Genomic DNA, 21,741 nt, shown 5'->3' with positions numbered 1-21,741 from the left:
CAAGCTAAGAATGAAGATAAAACTGCCATAAAAAAAAAAAATTTACATTACCTTTCTACTTCAGAAAAAAAAAACACTTTCTAAAGTTGTTTCCTGTCAAATGTTTTTTTTTACTTACAATTTTGCATGATTATCCATCAGTCTTTTATGCAATTCTCACCAGCAAAATGTCTAGGAATTAATTTCCCGAAGATGAGTATTTCTGTTAGTCATGTTGATAAAAAAATGCAAAGAAAATCCCTTGCATTAACCAGGTTGGTTTTAACAGCTCAGTGCATGGATGATACCCCAAGGGCTACAGTCCATATGTCAACACTCATAGGTTCTGGAACTCCATAACATATACAACTTACAATGAAGTCAGGTGAGTGCAGCATCGGTATGTGTAATTTGTACGACTCCTGTCAAGGTTGCACTACTGTCCAAAATTTAAATTCAATTTTCACTCCATTTGGGAAGACTACCCATTGGCATATATCCATAAGCCTATGAGCTACTTTAAAATGAATGATATCTGTGTCAAAGAGGTCATCTCCAGATTATGAATATTACGGCTAGTCCTGTTGATAAATAGGCAATGAAGCATCCCATGCAATAACTGAGATTTGTTTTAACAGCTCATTGCATGGATGATACCCCAAGGCCTTCAGTCTTTACAGCAACATCCATAGAGTCCCGAGGGAATTGTGCAGTATGAAGAATTCCACTGTTCTGAGTTTGATGCAGAAGTATGAAGAGTTCCGCTGTTCTGAGTTTGATGCAGAAGTATGAAGAGTTCCGCTGTTCAGAGTTTGAAGCAGAAGTATGAAGAGTTCCGCTGTTCAGAGTTTGATGCAGAAGTATGATTAAAAATTATAATGTTCAATGACACATCTATCTTTGAGCCAAATGCATTTAAAAATTGTAATCATACAGTAGTCTTCACACGGACAGTATCATATTGCCTACTTTAATTTCACAATTACAATTTCTCAGATAAAAATCAGCTTATACTTACATCTGTATCCTATTTTACCAGTTGAGAGAAAAAAGATTTACATATGTCACTTACTTTTATCCCCTCATAATAATAACATTAATATTTCTTGCATGTGGCAGCTTTCAAGCAGTTCATTTAAAACCATTTTCGCAACAATATACTGCTCAAATGTTGGGTAGGCAAAATCTTTTGAAAGACACTCCACTTCATTCTCAACAAAATACAATAATTTAAAATTTAACATTTACATTTTTTTCTAATTTTCGAATTTACTATAGAGGATACAATAATGCATATTACATGTTCCAAAAACCCTTTTTCTACATTTTTTCTTGCTCAAAATTCACAATTACTGTATAAACAATGTAACTTCCTTGACTTCAAATAAAGAATCTTCTCAAAAAAAAAAATAAAAAGATTAAAGTGTTCCTCTATAGAAGACATTTTACTAGTGTTTTCAGACTACTTGTAGTTTACATTACAAAACTGAAGCTAAGAAGACACCTGGGTGCAGAGACTGAGGCAGGAGGTTGAGATCCAGAGATATAAACCTCCTCGTCTCCTGGCGCAACTTCATGCATAGTTGCTGTACCCCTTAACTTGCAGTTTACTACAGGTATATCTGGTAACAACACTCAGAAATTATGATTACATTCTATATCATATATCAAAATAGGGTAATAAAACGCAAGTATAGAATCAGTGGAGTGTCAAAATAATAGGTCAGTTCAAAATCTATACGTATTACTTCAGTTACATATCTATAGTCGAGCTTGGCTTATACATAGGAAAAAATAAGATTTCCTAGCTTAAGAAGGTACTTTCACAAAAGAACCAATTCTGGATGAACAAGTTTGCTGCCTTAGGATCCGGATATGGATGAGTAAGTCCACTGCCTTTTGGGTATCAGTTCCGGTTCTCAAGCCAGTGTCAGTATTGTAATAAAAGAAACATTTGCGCTTTCACTATTTAGGACGGACGTGCCTAGAGGTCCACTCACCGATGGCTAGAGGTCTGGTAATCAATATGAATGCCGAAAATGGTATTTCACAATTGAGATACATATTGTAGAGCTAGGACTAGGAGACTGTATAATGATCTTATATGCCTGCCTGTGTAAGACGGGGTTTTCCCTACTGGCGGGCAGTGTAGAATGCAAAAACAAGCATTAGAGAGGCTTTTAATTCATGTTGTCCCAAAGGATGGGAAAACAGCTGTCTTACATAGGCAGGCATTTTAGATCATTTATCTTGCCTATCATGTTAAAAAAAAATATCATGTACACAAAGATATTTGGGTTTTCCCTGACATTATTCATTAAGTTTATGATGTCACAACAGTGATGTCACCTTAGTGTATGTACTTAGACAACATTATTCCCTAGGGAAAAAAGGGATATCTATAACCAGAGCATGCTCAGATATTTGTATACTTTCCCTGCTGGGTAGGCAAGAATACTTCATCTTAGAAATTTGTTTTAGTATTTTTCACAGTGTTTTGAATGAAAGACCTATAAAAATAAATAGATAAGCAACTTGAAAGGCATACAGAGCAAATCTCACCAACATCCCATGATAACTGAATGAGATCTCGTTTACCGGAAGTGTCGCTTCTCCACGCACCATTTTGTATGCGAAAGTAATTATTCATTGGTAAATTAATTATCACCGTATGATCACGCTTCTTTTAATGGCAATTTATTCATATATTTATTGAATTCCGGAAAGGGACTTCATGAAGGGGCCACACTTCTGGACAGCCCAGCGCGTTTAAAAACTCACCATTTTTAAAAAGCTGTTATATTTCTACGTTTTGATGCATTTGAAACGTCGTGCGAGTGTTTAAACTTTACATAACTAGGTAAAACATCGTTTTGACAATTGTTTACATTTATTTCTTTACAAATGACATTCGTATTTAAAGGGGGGCAACTCATTTAGAATATTTTTAAGTATCCAACTCCGTGGGACAGAACAGTACAACATGTATTGGACAGATAAGTTGTGTGTCAAGATGCTGTTCATTCGCTAAACAAATCTGTTGTTTTGTGATATACTGCTAAACCTTAAGACTGTTTCACATTAAACTAATGTTGTTTTAGAAGCTAACATGTATTTAAAATGCAGTTTCTAAAGGTTCAAATTATAACTCCATGCTCGCCGATGTTTGTTTTACTAAGATAACGCCGATTCAGGCTCTCACATGAGATCACGCGAGATTACAGCCACTTGCCATTCTATGTATTTTATACTTCTTTGTTTGAATAAATTGTAAGTCACAGGAAATAGAAGTATTTATTATCCTTTTTTTAATCCTGGGTAAATCTGATAGCAAATTCAATTAATTAATAGCATTTTGTATACTGTATTCTAAAGTCTTCCATGCATTTTCTTAGGACTAAGATTTAAAATAACAAAACTAACTTTTTCTTTACTGAAGTAAATATTAATACTTTTATTTATCAATCTAAAGACAAACAAGAAATAATAAAGCTTCCGATTACAGGCTCTCAATGAAGGCAGTGTCTACCCTACGGTAACCATACGCCTAGCCCCACTTTTTGCCGTTCGTTGACCGAATGGATAGCAAATCCTCAAGGGATTTTCTAGCAGTCCAGTAATAGACTTGATTTCCTCATGACTATTTTGAAGTAATGCTACCTGTTATTTACTGAAGATATCCGTATTTCTGTGGAAACAATTTTGTGTAGATACATACTAAAGATTTACTGTTAATCGACTGGAAATTGGGAATAAATCACTGTATCATTCAGTCGCTAAATGGAGGTGGGCCGTAATTAATAATGGCAAAATTTCTAAGACAGCACTCATTTAAATCTGTTGCAAAAAAGGTTTATTTGATCGGAATATTTCACTTATAGGTTTATTGGATCGGGATATTTCACTTTTAACAAATTTTTAACTGGATTTTCAAAATAAAAACAGTTTTGAAATCTTGTGACAATTTCCATACTTATGTATTTAAAAACTTTTTTATGAATAACTGTTTAATGACATCTAATTTTAACAGCAACAGTAAAATATATGATGCATCATTTTGTCAATTCTCAGTATTCATATTGATTACCGCAATTTACGGGACCTCTAGAATGCCCAGTAATGGACCTCTACACTCCCAAGTTCCGGGTCTAGGTTGTGTCCGGTAACCACGACACTTTCATTTTGAAAATGTATTCTCTTGCCTAAACAGCATATCAAAATTTATTTATCTTAAACATCGACACAAACTCGGCATTTTTGTAACACACTCTGTCGCAGCACTCTGTCCTAACTCAATCATGTCAATAATTTTTTGTTGTTGACATCACCATGCAAGTTCAAAGTGAAACTAAGATTCCGAGTGCATCAGGAAATGCCGAGTCCATCTAGTTGAGTCATGCAGATTCCTTGTCGATAAAAGACTATATTCTTTGTATAATGCAGGCACTCTAGTTCAACCTACGAATTATTTCGATGAAAAATCGGTCTTGTGTATTCAAAAATTAAACGGAAGTTCTATCACTTTTACCTCCCTTCAATCACCGTCACTATATGCGGAAAGGGTTGCGGAAAGTGGAAAAAACAACGAAAATTACCGAAAATACTACTTGGGCGAAAGATATAGCTATACTTACTGCTAAAATTTAATTGCGGTCATTGGCGTCCATTTTGTTTGACTTTTCTAAGATAATTCTTAAGAGTTAAGATAAGTAACCACCTGTCTTAAATTTTAAGAGAAAAATCGCCTACTTAAGATATTTTCTAAGCCAAAATCTGTTTTTAGAACAATTCGTAGGCAAAAATGTTTCTAAGACAGATTTTAAGTCAAAAGTGAGCAATACTTAGAAAATGTTGACTTCTAAGATATATTTTTATCTAAGATTCTTTATGAATATGGGCCATGGTGTCGGTTGAATATATATGTAGAAGAAATGACTGTGTATATATTCCAGACATCCGGGAAGTTGTTGGTCTGATGGACATGACTGCACAATTTTGATGCGGTCTGCTACTTTTTATCACGTATACAGTCTGATTTGCTAGCATTTATCGTATCCTGAGAACCACAACATCTCGGACAAAATGGCGTCATTAAAAATATACTGGTACAAAATCCAGATATTAATGAAAACATATGCCTACCAAACATACAGAAAGCAAAAAATGAGGATGAAATGAAGAGGGTCTATCTAAATATAATGACAAATGGCAAAGACTTGTGCCTAGCCTGTAAAACAAGGTGCTAAAGTGGTAGTTTAGAGAGGCTTTTTATGCCCCCGGCATCTACTGATGCGGGAGGCATATAGTGATTGTCCCGTCCGTTCGTTCGTCCGTCCGTACGAGCATAACCAAATGGGACCGTTTCGTTTAGCATCAATACCCCTAATTAGAATGACTTGATACTAATGCAGATGTAACCTGTGACCATTCCTCAACTTCAGACATCACCTGACCTCAGTTTTACCTTGACCTCATTTTGGACTTAGGTTGCTTTATATGGGCCATCTCTTGGTTAACCAAATGGTACCGTTTCGTCTAGCATCAATACCACTTACAAGAATAAATTGATACTAATACAGATGTAACCTGTGACCATTCCTCATCTTCATACATCACTTGACCTCAGTTAGATCTTGACCTTGACCTTATTTTGGACTTAGGTTGCTTTATATGGGCCATCTCTTGGTTAACCTAATGGTACCGTTTCGTCTAGCATCAATACCGCTTACCAGAATGAATTGATACTAATACAGATGTAACCTGTGACCATTCCTCATCTTCAAACATCACCTGACCTCAGTTTGACCTTGACCTCGTCCGTCCGTACGAGGTAACCCAAATGGGACCATTTCGTCTAGCATCAATACCCCTAACTAGAATGACTTGATACTAATGCAGATGTAACCTGTGACCATTCCTCATTTTCAGACATCACCTGACCTCAGTTTGACCTTGATCATATTTTGGACTTAGGATGCTTGATATGGGCCATCTTGGTTAAATAAATGGGACCGTTTCGTCTAGCATCAATACTGCTTACAAGAATGAATTGATACTAATACATATGTAACCAGTGACCATTCCTCATCTTCAAACATCACCTGACCTCAGTTTGACCTTGACTTCGTTTTGGACTTAGGTTGCTTTCTATCGACAAGGATGCCACCGGGGGCATCAAACGTTTATTGAACGCAGCTCCTTATTTGGTTCTGCATTCAGTGTATTTTTAGGCCGTGTTTAGGACCGAAATTCGGCCCCATTCCCTTGTCAACAAGGCAGTCTGAAAGACAGCTAAATCCCCCGCCACTGCTATGGATAGTGAAAGGGTAAACCTTTGATTTTAGCTGTGACCTTGACCTTGAACTGACATGGCTGACTCATGAATTCTGCACAACGTCTTGATGAGGTGATCAATTGACCCAAGTTTCATGAAAATCCTTCAAGAGGTTTAAGAGATACAGAGCTGAAACCTTTGACCTTCAGTTGTGACCTTGACCTTGAGTTGACATAGCTGACTCATGAGTTCTTGATGAGGTGATCATTTGACCCAAATTTGATGAAAATCCTTTAAGGGGTTTATGAGATACAGAGTGGACACAAAATGGAACGCTCAAACCATCGACCCTTAGTTGTGACCTTGAACTTGAGCTGGCATGGTTGACTCATAATTTCTGCATATCGTTTTGATGAGGTGATCATTTGACCCAAGTTTGATAAAATTCCTTCAAGGGGTTTAGGAGATATAGAGCGGACAGAAAATGGAAGGCTCAAACCTTTGACCTTGAGTTGTGACCTTGACCTTGAGCCGACAAGGTTGACCTATGGGTTCTGCACATCGTCTTGATAAGGTGATCATTTGACCCAAGTTTCATGAAAATCCTTCTAGGAGTTTAGAAGATATAGAGCGGACACAAAATGGAAGGCTCAAAATCTTTGACCCTAAGTTGTGACCTTGACCTTGAGCCGGCATGGCTGACTCATAGATTCTGCACATCGTCTTGATGAGGTGATCATTTGATCCAAGTTTTATAAAATTCCTTCAAGGGGTTTATGAGATATAGAGTGGACACAAAATGGCAGGCTCAAACCTTTGACCTTGAGTTGTGACCTTGACCTTGAACCGACAAGGCTGACTTGTAGGTTCTGCACATCGTCTTGATGAGGTGATCATTTGACCCAAGTTTCATGAAAATCCTTCAAGGGGTTTAGGAGATATGGACCGGACACGATTTTGTTAAGGACGGAAGGACGGACGTTCTAACGAAACGGTCTTTATGTGACACCCCCATTGTTCTCTCTATTGTTCTAACAGTCACATAAAAAGAAAAATAGTCGCATAAACAGAACGGAATGAATGACATCAAAGAGAAAGTACCGTTATGCAGTCACTTAACCATCATTTCGCGGGCACGGAAAGACGGAAGGACGGACGGACGCAGACCATTCCTATAATCCCTCCGCCACGGCGTGGGATTAAAAAAGGATGTTTTTCCACCTATTTCTGAAAAAAATCCCCCTCGATTTTTTTCTTTTTTTTACTTATCCCAACCAACAAAACCCTTTCTAGATGTACATGATAAAGTAATCTGTACCATTTAAAACATGAGAGAATGTGCTTTTAAAACATTTTCTTTTTAATTGTAACATAATTTATGAGAAACACTGCTTCTATCATGACGCAATTTTCCCCCTATTTAAGTAGTTACGACGCAATTTTTCACTCTGTACAGGCCCGCCACCATTCCCCACAATGCTTAAAAAAGACACTGGCATTATATGTACATTTTCGGAGCTGTGGATTGTTGTTTAGTCTGGCAGATTTTTAGACATGTATTATCAGAACGAATGTCCAGCCATTTTCCCCAGCTTTCTGGATGTCTGATATTCCAGATTGTTTTTGATGTATATTTATTATAAACCCTCTTAACAGAGTTAAGTGGGGACTATAGGAATCACATCCGTAGTCCGTCGGTCAGTCCGTCCTTTCCATCCCATCCCAAAGTGTTTCCTTAAGTATCTTTAGAACAGAAAAAGATACAGGCACCAATCATGGCCTGTTGATAGATTATTAGGAGAAAAAGCTTTGAATTGCATTTGGGGTCATTTTGGTTATTTCAAGGTCGCAGTTGCTAAAAATTAAAAAAAAAAGGTTTCTGCTCAATAACTTAAGTTTTTTATTAGTGTATTGAAATAAAACTTGGCCAATAGGTAACTTATAAAAAAAAATCAAGGTTTGGATTGAAAATCAGTTCACTGAGGTCAAGTTCAAGGTTATTTTAACTGATTTAATCTTCAAACTTAGAAAAATCCATGGTGGCTCAGTAGACCAAAAGCTAAGTTTAGTCAGGTGGATGGAAGGACGTGTTTTCAAAGCCAACTTTGATCTAAAATTCTATTTTTCTTTTCCTTTTGATAAGAAATGTCATTTTAATTCAATTTGGTCAAGGTCAAGGTCACAGTAACTAAAAGCGAGAATACACAAATTGATTAAAATATCACACTGGTGTCCCCAAAAATAGCGCCACGTGTCAGTGCAATCATGCATGAATAAACAGGGTCGTTGAAACAATACACGGAAAGCATTGTAAACTCGGCTATTTTGTACTGGTTTTTGTAATGCAAATTGATGAATCGGGCCTATATCATTTAGGGCAAATCGGTGGCGATCTGCGGGGCAGAGGGGCGGATCAAAAGGCCAGAGGGGTGGACTTAAAGGGCACGAGGGGTGGGCTGCCCCTCTAAAAGTAGCTACCTGGAGCACTGATGTAAACAAACTCTTTGCACACTAATAACTCTTAATACTGATAAAAAGAAAACGTTTATGAATTATTATAGTAAAAACATACATAATGGAATGTTACCTTGCTCATTCAGGAACAAAGTCATGGTCACACAATAATCTAGAAGGAAGACACCGAAGTATTATATAAATATTGCATTCATGACTCATGAGAGGGTAACAAGAAGTTCATCCAGAGAAGGAAAATTTAATATTGACATTGTAACGTCAGAATCCTCTTTCTCAGTCTTAATACTATCCCTATCCACATGTAAAACTGTGCTCCGGCCTAAATATTAAATTTATTTACAGATTCGATGGTGCAGTTCATGATTAATTCAATGAAGAAATGTTTATACAATATACTTTAGTTTTAACTCTCTCTTTAGGGTGTCATTGCACTTAATCATCATTATTAAACTTGCGAGTTTTCGCCACTAATAGACAGGTTTTCTTTTCATGTCTGCAGAGGTATTGTTTTAACAGTGTTTTTTTTCCCTTTTGGGAAAAGGTCCGGTACCGGATAAATTGGGAAAAATAGCGTGGTTTTTACTCAGATTGGGAATTTTTTATTTAATTAATAACATCATTTAGAATACTTCTTCTTTTAATTCCATTTTAATATCACCAAACAAACTGTTTGAATGGTTAAATCATGGTGAATGTCAATGTAACTAAGTTTTTCTTTTGCAATCATCAAATCGTCGCATAATTCTTATAGTGAGCTATGTCCTTTTTTTCCATTTCGAGAAAAATGGATACAAAGTTTCAACATCACTTATTTTCGTTATAGTTGGTCCTTTGAAAAATTAAAAATGCAGCAAGAAGGTGTTTATCATTCTGTCTTGACAGATTAAATATAAGGACATTATTTCAAAAGATGAAATGGCAATTTGAGATTTTAATTTGAAAATATGAAAAATAAATATCGATATTTCTGCCTATTATAGTGCGCTAAGTGATCATAGCGCGATATGAAGTTAAAACAATTGCTTCCAAGTTTTCTGTTTCTGAAAAATGATTTATCTCCAGTGGATGTTTAATAAATAATACAATGTAAATAAATACTACATAATAAACTTATGATAGGGTTTAAGGATATGATGTAGTATCACACGTCATGTGACATATGGCATCTATTTATAGCTCCATAACTCACGTGACCTTATGAAGTATTCTATATGTAATGAGACTAGTACGAACGCGCGAACGCACGGCGAGTTCGTTCAGACAGACCTACGGACGGACAATGGTCCCACAAGTGCCATTTTCGACCCAGAAACGGGTTCGAGCACTGATTTCCTCTATATAAATGATTAAAGCAACCAAATCAGCATTGCTACCCGTCATGCATGTACATTCAATAACACGTGCGAGCAATTTTATGAATGTTTATGATATCTCTTTCCGAAATAAATGCAGCAGACAAGGAGAAACATCTTTGCTCGTAAAATTCCAAATTAACTATACATTTCTTACCTTTTCATTAATGCAAAAAATCAAATAAATTACACTTCCATATTCCTACTGCATTCACTATGTAACAAAAATGGCGTCTTCTTTATCAACAACTTTGAATTCAGCCAATCAGAGCACGCCATCGCATGATGACATATTTTACCAATAATGCATGTCTCGCGCATGCGCAAACATACTTCCGTGAACGCTTTTATGCACGGAATCTTCCTCTCATTAATACCCTAACCCTAACCCTAACCCTAAACCCTAAGGGTTAGGGTTAGGGTTTGGGTTTGGGTTTAGGGTTAGGGTTAGGATATTAGTGAGAGGAAGATGGTTAGGGTTAGGGTTAGGGTTAGGGTAGAGGTAAAATACGATATGAGATGAGATTGAATGAGATGACGGCTTGTGATTGGTTGATTTTTCCATGTGACTTATTTGGTTTTATTGGCTGAAAATATCACGTGATGCGTGCGCACATCTTGTTTTTGAAAAGCACTAACGTTTCATTTCTGATTTGGATGCTTTTGATTAATCAGCTTTCATATAAGAAATATAAAAGTAAAAGTGTTTCATTTTTTTAAAAAAATATTGGATTTAGGACATAGAAGTAAGTTATTTGATCTATAATTTATTTTAATGCACATATATTTTTGTGTAAGTTTATATTGAAGAAAAAATAATATTAGAATAATTTTGCAGATGTTAGATTTTATATGAACGGTGTTATATCTACCGATGTATTAGATGATAGCTAATGGTGTTTGTTATAAGTGGATGATTACGATATAAAATGAGACTGAATATATATATCACCATTTGATAAATCATTATATGCGCCATACATGGTAATAATATTTATCAATGAGGGTAACCATTTCTTAATAAATAGTGAGTTAAGGTTTAGCAAACTTGAGAAGTGCATTTGAGTCATAGGCCAAACCCCTAAATAGGCCTCGATAGAAGTGACACATATAAAAGCGTAAAATCATAGAAAATTAAGAATGAAAACGTTTTGTAGTAAACCTGTAGTTAACTCTAGTAAACCCCAATAGGTGACTACGGTAACCTTATCTGAAATTATGTCAGAAGATACTGTTGTTTTAATTACAGTTAATTGGAGTGATTAACAATAGTTAACTGGAGTAGTTAACTATAGTTAACTGGAGTAGTTAACTATAGTTAACTGGGGTTAAGTGAAATGTGGCGGAAATCGTTAAAAGTGATAAGTGTTATAGTCACTCCATCTTTTATCAATAGTAAAATATATTTATATATCATTATTTAATGATTATTCTTTTGCGCCAGACATGGTATTTATATTCATCAATGAGGGTAAGCATTTCGTAGTAAATAGTGAATCAAAGTTCAGCAAGCTTAAGATGTGCATTTGAGTCCTTGGTCAAGGTGGAAGGAAAGTCCACAGTGAGAGAGAGAGAGAGTAAGATAGAGAATGAATCTAGGATACAGTCAGAGAATCACTAGAGAGCGGACTGCAATTGTATTGGCTGATTAAATTAATGGGCGGAGTAAACTGTATTTAAGACTGAGAATACTGTCATTGTTATTAAAGAAATGAAATCAGGGGTCAAGCGAAGGTTCGGGTCAATATTTATATATAATTAACCCTGACAGCTTGCTCCTTTTACCACAGTAGTTATTCATGAAACGAAACGGTGTGAAAATTTCTTAGAATGAATTAAGAACCGTTTCCCCTTTTATGATAGTTAACTATAGAAGGGTTGAATGTAGTTAATCATTTATTCAGAATTTTCGATATTATCTACTTTAATCTTATGTAGTTAATGATAGTTAACTGTAGATAATACAGTATAGTAGCAAACTATAGTTAACTGTAGTATTTAATAGTGGGTAATTACTTTGCAGTTATAACGTTAGTTTACGATAGTTAACTATAGTTAACTGTAATAGTTAACCATGAAATTTAAAACCGTTTATACAACCATTTAATAGTTATTTATTAGTTTAACGTGCTATACCTTATAAAATCTTCAAAAAAAAAACAACACATTTACCCTCATTTACCCTTCTGTTTTTTTTTTTCGATTAATTGTTGTAACTATCTGTAGGTTTCTTACTAAAAAGTTTTTAAGAACAGAGAAACCCGAAAAATAACGGGTTTACTATCATTTAAAAAATCTTGAAAAACACCTAATTACCCTTCTTTACTCATTTGTTTTTGGTTTAGTAGTAAACTATAGTTAACTGTAGGTGTTAAAGGTAGTCTTTATTTAACTGTAATTTTCTATGTTGTTTACTTTAATATACTTTTGTTAACGATAGTTTTCTTTAGATAATATAAACTATCGTTAATAAAACTATAGTAGTAAACGATAGTTAAATGTAGTAGTTAATAGTTTTTTGTTTGTTTTGGGTTGAACTATTAAGTACTACAGTTAACTATCGTTTACTACTATAGTTTATTATCTAAAGTAAACTAAATACAATAAGCTATAGTAGTAAACGATAGTTAACTGTAGTATTTAATAGTGGTTAATCATTTTGCAGTTATACCCTTAGTTAACGATATTTAATTATAGTTAACTGTAATAGTTAACCATGAAATTTAAAACTGTTTAAACAAGCATGTGTAATAGTTATTTATTAGTTTAACGTCTTTTACCTTATAAAATCTTCAAAAGAAACCCATTTATCCTAATTTATCCCAGGATTTTCATGATGGATACTAGATCAATTTTTGTAATTATCTGTAGGTTTTTTGGGGGTTTGTAGGTATCCGGACGCGTGACAAATGATCGGCTGTGGGTTTCCTACCATACAGTTTGGGAAGAACAGAAAACCCGAAAAGAAATTAAACTTCCGCTACATCAGATTGAAATATGGCCATTTACCCTTTTTTGGGAGTGTTTTGGGGGTTTGTTTGAAAGTATCCAGACGTGTTACAAGTGATTGGTTGTGGGTTTCCTATAATACAGGTTGGGAACAATAGGAAACCCGGAAAAAAATGATCTTCCTCTACTTCCGGTAGAAATATGGCCATTAACCCCTTTTTGGAGTGTTTTTGAGGGTTTTTGGGGGTTTGTAGGTATCCGGACGCGTGACAAATGATCGGCTGTGGGTTTCCTATCATACAGTTTGGGAAGAACAGAAAACCCGAAAAGAAATTGAAATCCCGCTACATCCGGTTGAAATATCACCATTTACCTATTTTTGGGAGGGATTTGGGGGGTTGTTTGTAAGTATCCAGACGTGTTACAAGTGATTGGTTGTGGGTTTCCTATAATACAGGTTGGGAGCAATAGGAAACCCCGAAAAAAATTGACCTTCCTCTACTTCAGGTAGAAATGTGGCCATTAACCCCGTTTTGAGGGTTTTTGAGGATTTTGGGGGGTTTGTAGGTATCCGGACGCGTGACAAATGATCGGCTGTGGGTTTCCTACCATACAATTTGGGAAGAACAGAAAACCCGAAAAGAAATTGAACTTCCGCTAAAATTCATCACCCTAGATGACCTAATTAACAAGTTGTTCCTACATTTTCAAGTCAATTATTGCTTGAGATATGACATTTCGAACCGGAAGTGATATCGAAAAATGAATGACACCATCGAATTTGGCCATTTTACATTTGTTCTTGAAAACAAAATTCATGACCCTAGATGACCTAATTAACATGTTGATCCTACTTTTAATAGTCAATTATTGCTTGAGATATGACATTTCGAACCGGAAGTGATATCGGAAAATGAATGACACCATCGAATTTGGCAAGTTCACATTTGTTCTTGAAAAAAAATTTTCATCACCCTAGAAAACCTAATTAACAAGTTGATCCCACTTTTAAAAGTCAATTCTTGCTTGAGATACGACATTGCGAACCGGAAGTGATATCTAAAAATGAATGACACCATCGAGTTTGTCCAGTTCACATTTGTTCTTGAAAAAAAAAATTTCATGACCCTAGATGACCTAATTAACAAGTTGATCCTACTTTTTCAAGTCAATTATTGCTTGAGATATGACATTTCGAACCGGAAGTGATATCGAAAAATGAATGACACCATCGAATTTGGCCACTTGACATTTGTTCTTGAAAAAGAAATTTCATGACCCTAGATGACCTAATAAACAAGCTGATCCTACTTTTAAAAGTTAATTATTGCTTGAGATATGACATTTTGAACCGGAAGTGATTTGGAAAAATGAATGACACCATCGAATTTGGCCATTTTACATTTGTTCTTGAAAAAAAAAATTCATGACCCTAGATGACCTAATTAACAAGTTGATCCTACTTTTAAAACTCAATTATTGCTTGAGATATGACATTTCGAACCGGTTAAGGTTAGGGTTAGGATTAGGGTATTAGTGAGAGGAAGATTCCGTGCATAAAAGCGTTCACGGAAGTATGTTTGCGCATGCGCGAGAATGCATTATTGGTAAAATATATCATCATGCGATGGCGTGCTCTGATTGGCTGAAGTCAAAGTTGTTGATAAAGAAGACGCCATTTTTGTTACATAGTGAATGCAGTAGGAATATGGAAGTGTAATTGTTTGGACTTTTTGCATTAAAGGAAAGGTAATGAATGTATGATTAGTTGGAATTTTACGAGCAAAGATGTTTCTGTTTGTCTGCTGCATTTATTTGTGAAATCAATATTATAAATAGGGAAAATGTGTTAATGACTGCACATGCATGAGCAGTAGCATATAGTAATGTTGTTTAACTCATCGTTTATATAGTTTTATTTTATTTATTTTGTTGGGTTTAACGTCGCACCGACACAATTTTAGGTCATATGGCGACTTTCCAGCTTTAATGGTGGAGGAAGACCCCAGGTGCCCCTCCGTGCACTATTTCATCACGAGCGGGCACCTGGGTAGAACCACCGACCTTCCGTAAGCCAGCTGGATGGCTTCCTCACGTGAAGAATTCTACGCCCCAAATGAGGTTTCGAACCCACATCGATGAGGGGCAAATGGTTTGAAGTCAACGACTCTAACCACTCGGCCACGGAGGCCCCCATCGTTTATATAGGAAATCAGTGTTCGAACCAAATATTTGGAACGAGAGTGGCACTTGTGCGTGCATTGTCCGTCTGTTTGTCTGTCTGAACGAACATCGCCGTCCGTCTGTGCGTTCGCAGTAGTCTCATTGCATATAGAATACGTGTTACGGTCACGGCGCACTCTGATTGGCTGAATTCACATGATCAAGTCATGGCGCTCTCTGATTGGCTGATTTCAAAGTTGTTGATAAAGAAGACGCCATTTTTTATTTACAAGGAAATACAGCTTGAGTTTAGAATTGTATTTAGATGGATACTTTCATGAATTGATAGGTGAGAAGTTTATTATTTATTGGAATCTTACGAGCACAAATGTATTTATAGACTTCCTGCATTTATTTCTGAAAGAAATATCCTAAATATGCATAAAATTGCTCGCATGTGTTATTGAATGTATACGCATGACGGGTAGCAATGCTGATTTGGTTGTTTTAATCGTTTTTTATATAGGAAATCAGTGTTCGTACCCGTTTTGGGGATGAAAAAGGCACTTGTGAGACCATTGCCTGTCCGTAGGTCTGTCTGAACGAACTCACCGTCCGTTCGTGCGTACCCAAGTAGTCTCATTGCATACAGAATACGTCATAAGGTCACGTGTGTTCTGGAGCTAAAAATAGATGCCATATGTCACATGACGTGTGATACTACATCATATTCTCAAACCTTGAAAGTGAAAGAAAACCCAAACCCACGATACTTACCCTAGACCGACAATTTTGCTCGAACTTCAATCGGACCCAAATCCCAACCCAAACCCAAACGTTTACCTAATGTCAAACACAAACCCCAAAACCCAATAGTCAACTGAGGAAGACACCCGACCTTTCGATATCGCACCAGTCCAAACCAACCCCAAAGAGAAACCCAAACTCGAACCCAAACCCAAACTTTAACCCTAAATTTAAACCCACCGCAAATTCAATCACAACCACAACTGAAACCCAAACAAAAGCCTAACCCAAACTCTCAGATCCAAACCATACCCGAAGTAAACTTAATCCAAACCCAAACCAAACCCGAACTTTCGATCGACGGTGACCCTTACCCCAGACCGACTATTTTCCTCAAACCAAAGTCAGACCGAAACCCAATCCCAAAACCAAACTGGAGAAAAACCCAAACCCAAACCCAACCCAAAGTCAAACGTAAACCAAGACCCTGTAACCCAAACCCAAACGAAAACCTAATGTCAAACCCAAACCAAAACCAAATAGTCAATTGACTATTAACTCGCACCAAAATCCAAACTGAAATGAAAACCCGAACTCAAACACAACCCAGATTTCAAATCGAAACCGAAACCCAACCCCAAACGAAAACGTAATGTCAAACCCAAACCCAGTAGTTAATTAACCAAGACACCCGACGTTTTGATATTGCATCAATCCTAACCGGACCCAAAGACAAACCCAAACCCGAACACAAACCCAAACGCAAACTTAAACCAAAACCTAAACCCAACCAAAATTCAATCCCAAACACAACTCAAACCGAAACCACAAAACCAAACCCAAACCAGACTTCAACACAAATCCAAACCTAAACAAAAACCCAAACCTAAACCCATCCAAAATTCAATCTGAAACCCAAATGAAACCCAAACAAAAGCCAAAGCCTAACCCAAACTCTAAGATCCAAACCAAACCCGAAGTAAACTTAATCCAAACCCAAACAAAAACCGAACTGTCAATTGACAATGACCCTTACCCCAGATCCACTATTTTATTCAAACCAAAGTCAGACCCAAACCCAAGCTCAAATCTAAACCGGAATGAAAACCCAAACCCAAACACAACCCAAAATCAAACCTAAACACAAACCCTGCAATCCAAACCCAAACCTAACACAAACGAAACCCAAATGTCAATCCCAAACCCAAACCCAATAGTCAATTGATCAAGACACCGACCTTTTGATATTGCATCAATCCAAACCAAACCCAGAGACAAACCCAATCCCAAACCAAAACCAAAACCCAACATTAAACCCAAACCTAAACCTAAGCAAATTTCAATCCCAAACACAACTGAAACCGAAACCCTCAAACCCAAACCCAAAACCAAATCCCAAACCCAATAGTCAATTGACCAGGACACCCGACGTTTTGATAATGCACCAGTCCAAACCAAACCCAAAGACAAACCCAAACCAAACCCAACCTTAAACCCAAACCTAAACCTAGGCATATTTCAATCCCAAACACAACTGAAACCGAAACCCTTAAACCCAAACCCAAAACCAAATCCCAAACACAATAGTCAATTAACCAGGACACCCGACGTTTTGATAATAAACCAATATCCAAACCAAACCCAAAGGCAAACCCAAACCCGAAGCCAAACCCAAACCCAACCTTAAACCCAAACCTAAACCTAGGCTAATTTCAATCCCAAACAAAACTGAAACCGAAACTCTCAAACCCAAACCCAAAACCAAATCCCAAACCCAATAGTCAATTGACCAGGACACCCGACGTTTTGATAATGCACCAATCTAAACCAAACCCAAAGATAAACCCAAACCCAAACCCGAACCCAAACCCAAACCTAAACCCAAACCTAAACCCAACCCAAGTTCAATCCAAAACACAACTTAAACCGAAGAGATTAAACCCATACCCAATCCAATCTTCAACCTAAATCCCAACTTAAACACAAAGTCAAACCTAAACCCAACCCAAGTTCAATCCAAAACACAACTTAAACCGAAGAGATTAAACCCATACCCAAACCAAACTTCAACCCAAATCCAAACCGAAACACAAAGCCGAACTTAAACGCATCCCAAGTCCAATCCCAAACCCAACTGAAACCCAAACATAAACCAAACCCTAACCCAAGCAAACCCCTCGAGTAAACTTAATATAAACCCAAACCAAACCCGAACTGTCGATTGACAATGACCCTAACCACAAACCGACTATTTTGCACGAACCAAAATCAGACCCAAACACAAACCCAAATCCAATCCTTTAATTCATGATTTAAGTTCGAGTCTAACGCCTAATAGATATCTGTTTTTCATAGAAATGTACAGATTCTTTAATTACAAATGGAAAGTGGCAATTTTGATAATAACTTACTTCAGCTTTTCCCAACAGCAATTACTGTTAAAGTATAACATTATACCCGGACTGGTAGACTGGTAGGATCAAGGGGGTCGAGTTACCGCATCCATTTGTTTATAGATATGGTACATATTTTTAATTTTGCCACTTTTAGATTCAACTAAAACTGCAAAATTTCTTCTTTTGTATATATATATATATATATATAGAGAGAGAGAGAGAGAGAGAGAGAGAGAGAGAGAGAGTATGAGAAAATGTTGATGTTTTTTCTTTAATATCACACTTATATATATATATAAATATATATATATATATATATATATATATATATGTTTTGTTTAGTTGTACATGTACCTACTACCGAGTGTTATTAATTTATATGTTTTGTTTAGTTGTACATGTACCTACTACCGAGTGTTATTAATTTATCAGCACGTATCACAGCAGTCCATGATGTATTAAATTTTGTTTCGTCGAAATATTTACAAGTATCACCGACACATTTATAATACAGGTTGCTGTTTTGTATATGTCTTTTCAGTTATCATCTATTATTGCAGATTTGGGAACTAATTTTACTTTTATATTATGTATAAATAAGTGTTAAGATGCTTTAAAACGTCTGCGTTGCTATTTTGTCACTTCTTGTAGTGTAAGGCAACACGCTTACTTCGGTAAGAATTTTAGGTTCAAATCCTAGCAGGAAGCCCTGGCATACAGACAAAATAGTACTTAGTTATTTCTGTTTTTGATAAAAATTGATAAAATGTTGCACGAGTCTTTATCACGACACGAACTCGCACACCTCCTACTTTTCGTCTAGCTTCGTCCCATATTTCACTAACCCTTACACTAGAAATCGGACCGGGTTCGAGTTGGTCTGTAACACAAGATTGTGGCATGAACCCTGCCGAGTCCAACGGTACCTCAGTCTTACCTCTAGCACAACCGGTTGTGAAGTCAGAGCCTTCTCAACATGCTCTCCTATATAGCCTAATGTAGACAAATCAACGACAAGTCCGGTAAGAGGGTTCCAAGTTGGAGCCTATTTTTGAGAGGGACCGACCGGAGAATCCGGACCTAATTCTTTAGTTCCTTTCTCCAAAGGCCCAAACTATAATATACAATGTTAAAAGTTATCTGGTATTCATACGTCACTAGACACATTTGTTAGAGCATGTTGGAGTTGAATAAATTTGCAAGAAAAAAAAACAGATAAACTCACAAGAATTCATTGTTTTGCAGCAATTGTGCCTTATCTAGAACGCGTAAGGACAGACGAATGTTACTCAAAGTTATTCCATTCAATAAAAGTAATATCTAGCTATAATTACAGGCTTTCTTAGGTGTTATTTCGTATATTTGATGCCAAAAAGTATAACAAATCGAAGGTATTAACTGACACGAACATTTGATCCCCATTCCAACCACACCGATCAGATTTCGCATTAAATACCATGGTTGTATAGGTACTGTCTTTGGCTACACGGACATATATTATACAGGAGATATGAGCATCAGGCAGGCGAAATTTTATGTTACACGCGCTTTGAAAGAAAAAAACAGCTAAAATCGGCATGTCTGCATTATTTCCAGGCATGGAGCTGGAACATGTCTTCCGCTATTCAATCTGACCGGGCATATATCGCTTTTAATGGCATGGTTAAAAAAAGATATGAGCCTTACCGACACGGATATACATTATATAGCAATGTGTCATTACCTCTGTGACAATAATTTAATTTTCACGCGGTTTAAAAACGGATAAATTAAGCGTTCTGCAAATTGGACCGGCACGTGACTCGAACATTTGATCCCACTTTAACAACACCGACCAGATTTTGCATTAAATAGCACGTTTATAAAGGTACTTCCGTGAGCTACACGGACATATATTATACGACAAATATGATCAGCAGGAAGGCGAGAATTGATGTTACATGCGCTTTAAAAATCGCTAAAATCGGCATTTCTGCATTATTTCATGGCACGGGGCTGGAACATTTCTTCCGCTGTTCATTCTGACCTGACATATATCGCCTTAAAGGGAATGGCTGAAAAAATATGACCTTTACCTACACGGATATACATTATACAGCAATGTGTGCCGATAATTTAAGTTCCACATGGTTTAAAACGGATAAAGTAAGCGTTTTCGCAAATTCGACGTGCACGTGTCTCGAACATTTGATCCCCACTTTAACAACACCGACCAGATTTCGCATTAAATAGCACGGTTGTATAGGTACTTCCGTGAGCTACACGGACATATATCATACAGCTGATATGATCAGCAGGAAGGCGAGAATTGATGTTACATGAGCGCTTAAAAAAATGATAAAATCGGCATTTCTGCATGATTTCAAGGTAAGGAGCTGGAACATTTCCCCCGTTGCGCAATCTGACTGGTCATATATAGGTTTTACGGGCATGGTTAAAAAGATATGGCCTTTGCCTACACGAATATACATTACATAGGAATGTATCATTACCAATGTGCCGATAGCTCAAGTTCCACGTGGTTTAAAAACCGATAAAGTGAGCGTTTTTGCAAGTTGGACGGGCACTTGACTCGAACATTTGATCCCCAGTTGAACAACAATGACCCGATTTCGCATTAAATAGCACGATTGTATAGGTACTTCCGTGTGCTACACGGACATATATTATACAGAAGATATGGTCATCAGGCAGGCGAGAATTAATGTTACATGCGCGCTTAAAAAAGACGCTAAAATCGGCATTTCTGCAGTATTTCGAGTTAAGGAGCTGTAACATTTCCTCCGCCGTTCAATCTGACCGGGCATATATCGCTTTCAATGGCATGGTTGAAAAGATATGAACCTTACCGACACGGATATACATTATATAGCAATGTGTCATTACCTCTGTGCCGATAAGTTAAGTTCCACACGGTTTAAAAACGGATAAAGTAAGCGTTTTCGCAAATTCGACATGCACGTGACTCGAACATTTGATCCCCATTTCAACAATACCGACTAGATTTCGCATTAAATAGCACGATTGTGTAGGTACTTCCGTGAGCTACACGGACATATATCATACAGCAGATATGATCATAAGGCAGGCGAGAATTGATGTTATATGCGCTTGAAAAAAACCCGCTAAAATCGACATTTTTGCATTATTTCAAGGCCATTAGCTGTAACATATCCTTCGCTATTCAATCTGACCCGGCATATACCGCTTTAAAGGGCATTGTTTAAAAAAAAGATATGACGCTTACCTACACGGATATACATACACGCCATTGTATCATCACCAGTGTGCCGATTATATAAGTTTCATGAGATTCAAAAAACGGAGAAAGTGAACGTTTTCGCAAATTGTACGTGCACCTGACTCGAACATTTGATCCCCAGTTTAACAAGACCGACCAGATTTC

This window comes from Mercenaria mercenaria, chromosome 7 (assembly GCF_021730395.1).
Source record: "Mercenaria mercenaria strain notata chromosome 7, MADL_Memer_1, whole genome shotgun sequence".
NCBI classification, from domain to species: domain Eukaryota; kingdom Metazoa; phylum Mollusca; class Bivalvia; order Venerida; family Veneridae; genus Mercenaria; species Mercenaria mercenaria.
The sequence above is the reverse complement of the archived record's forward strand: the minus strand, read 5'-3'. Positions refer to the sequence as shown.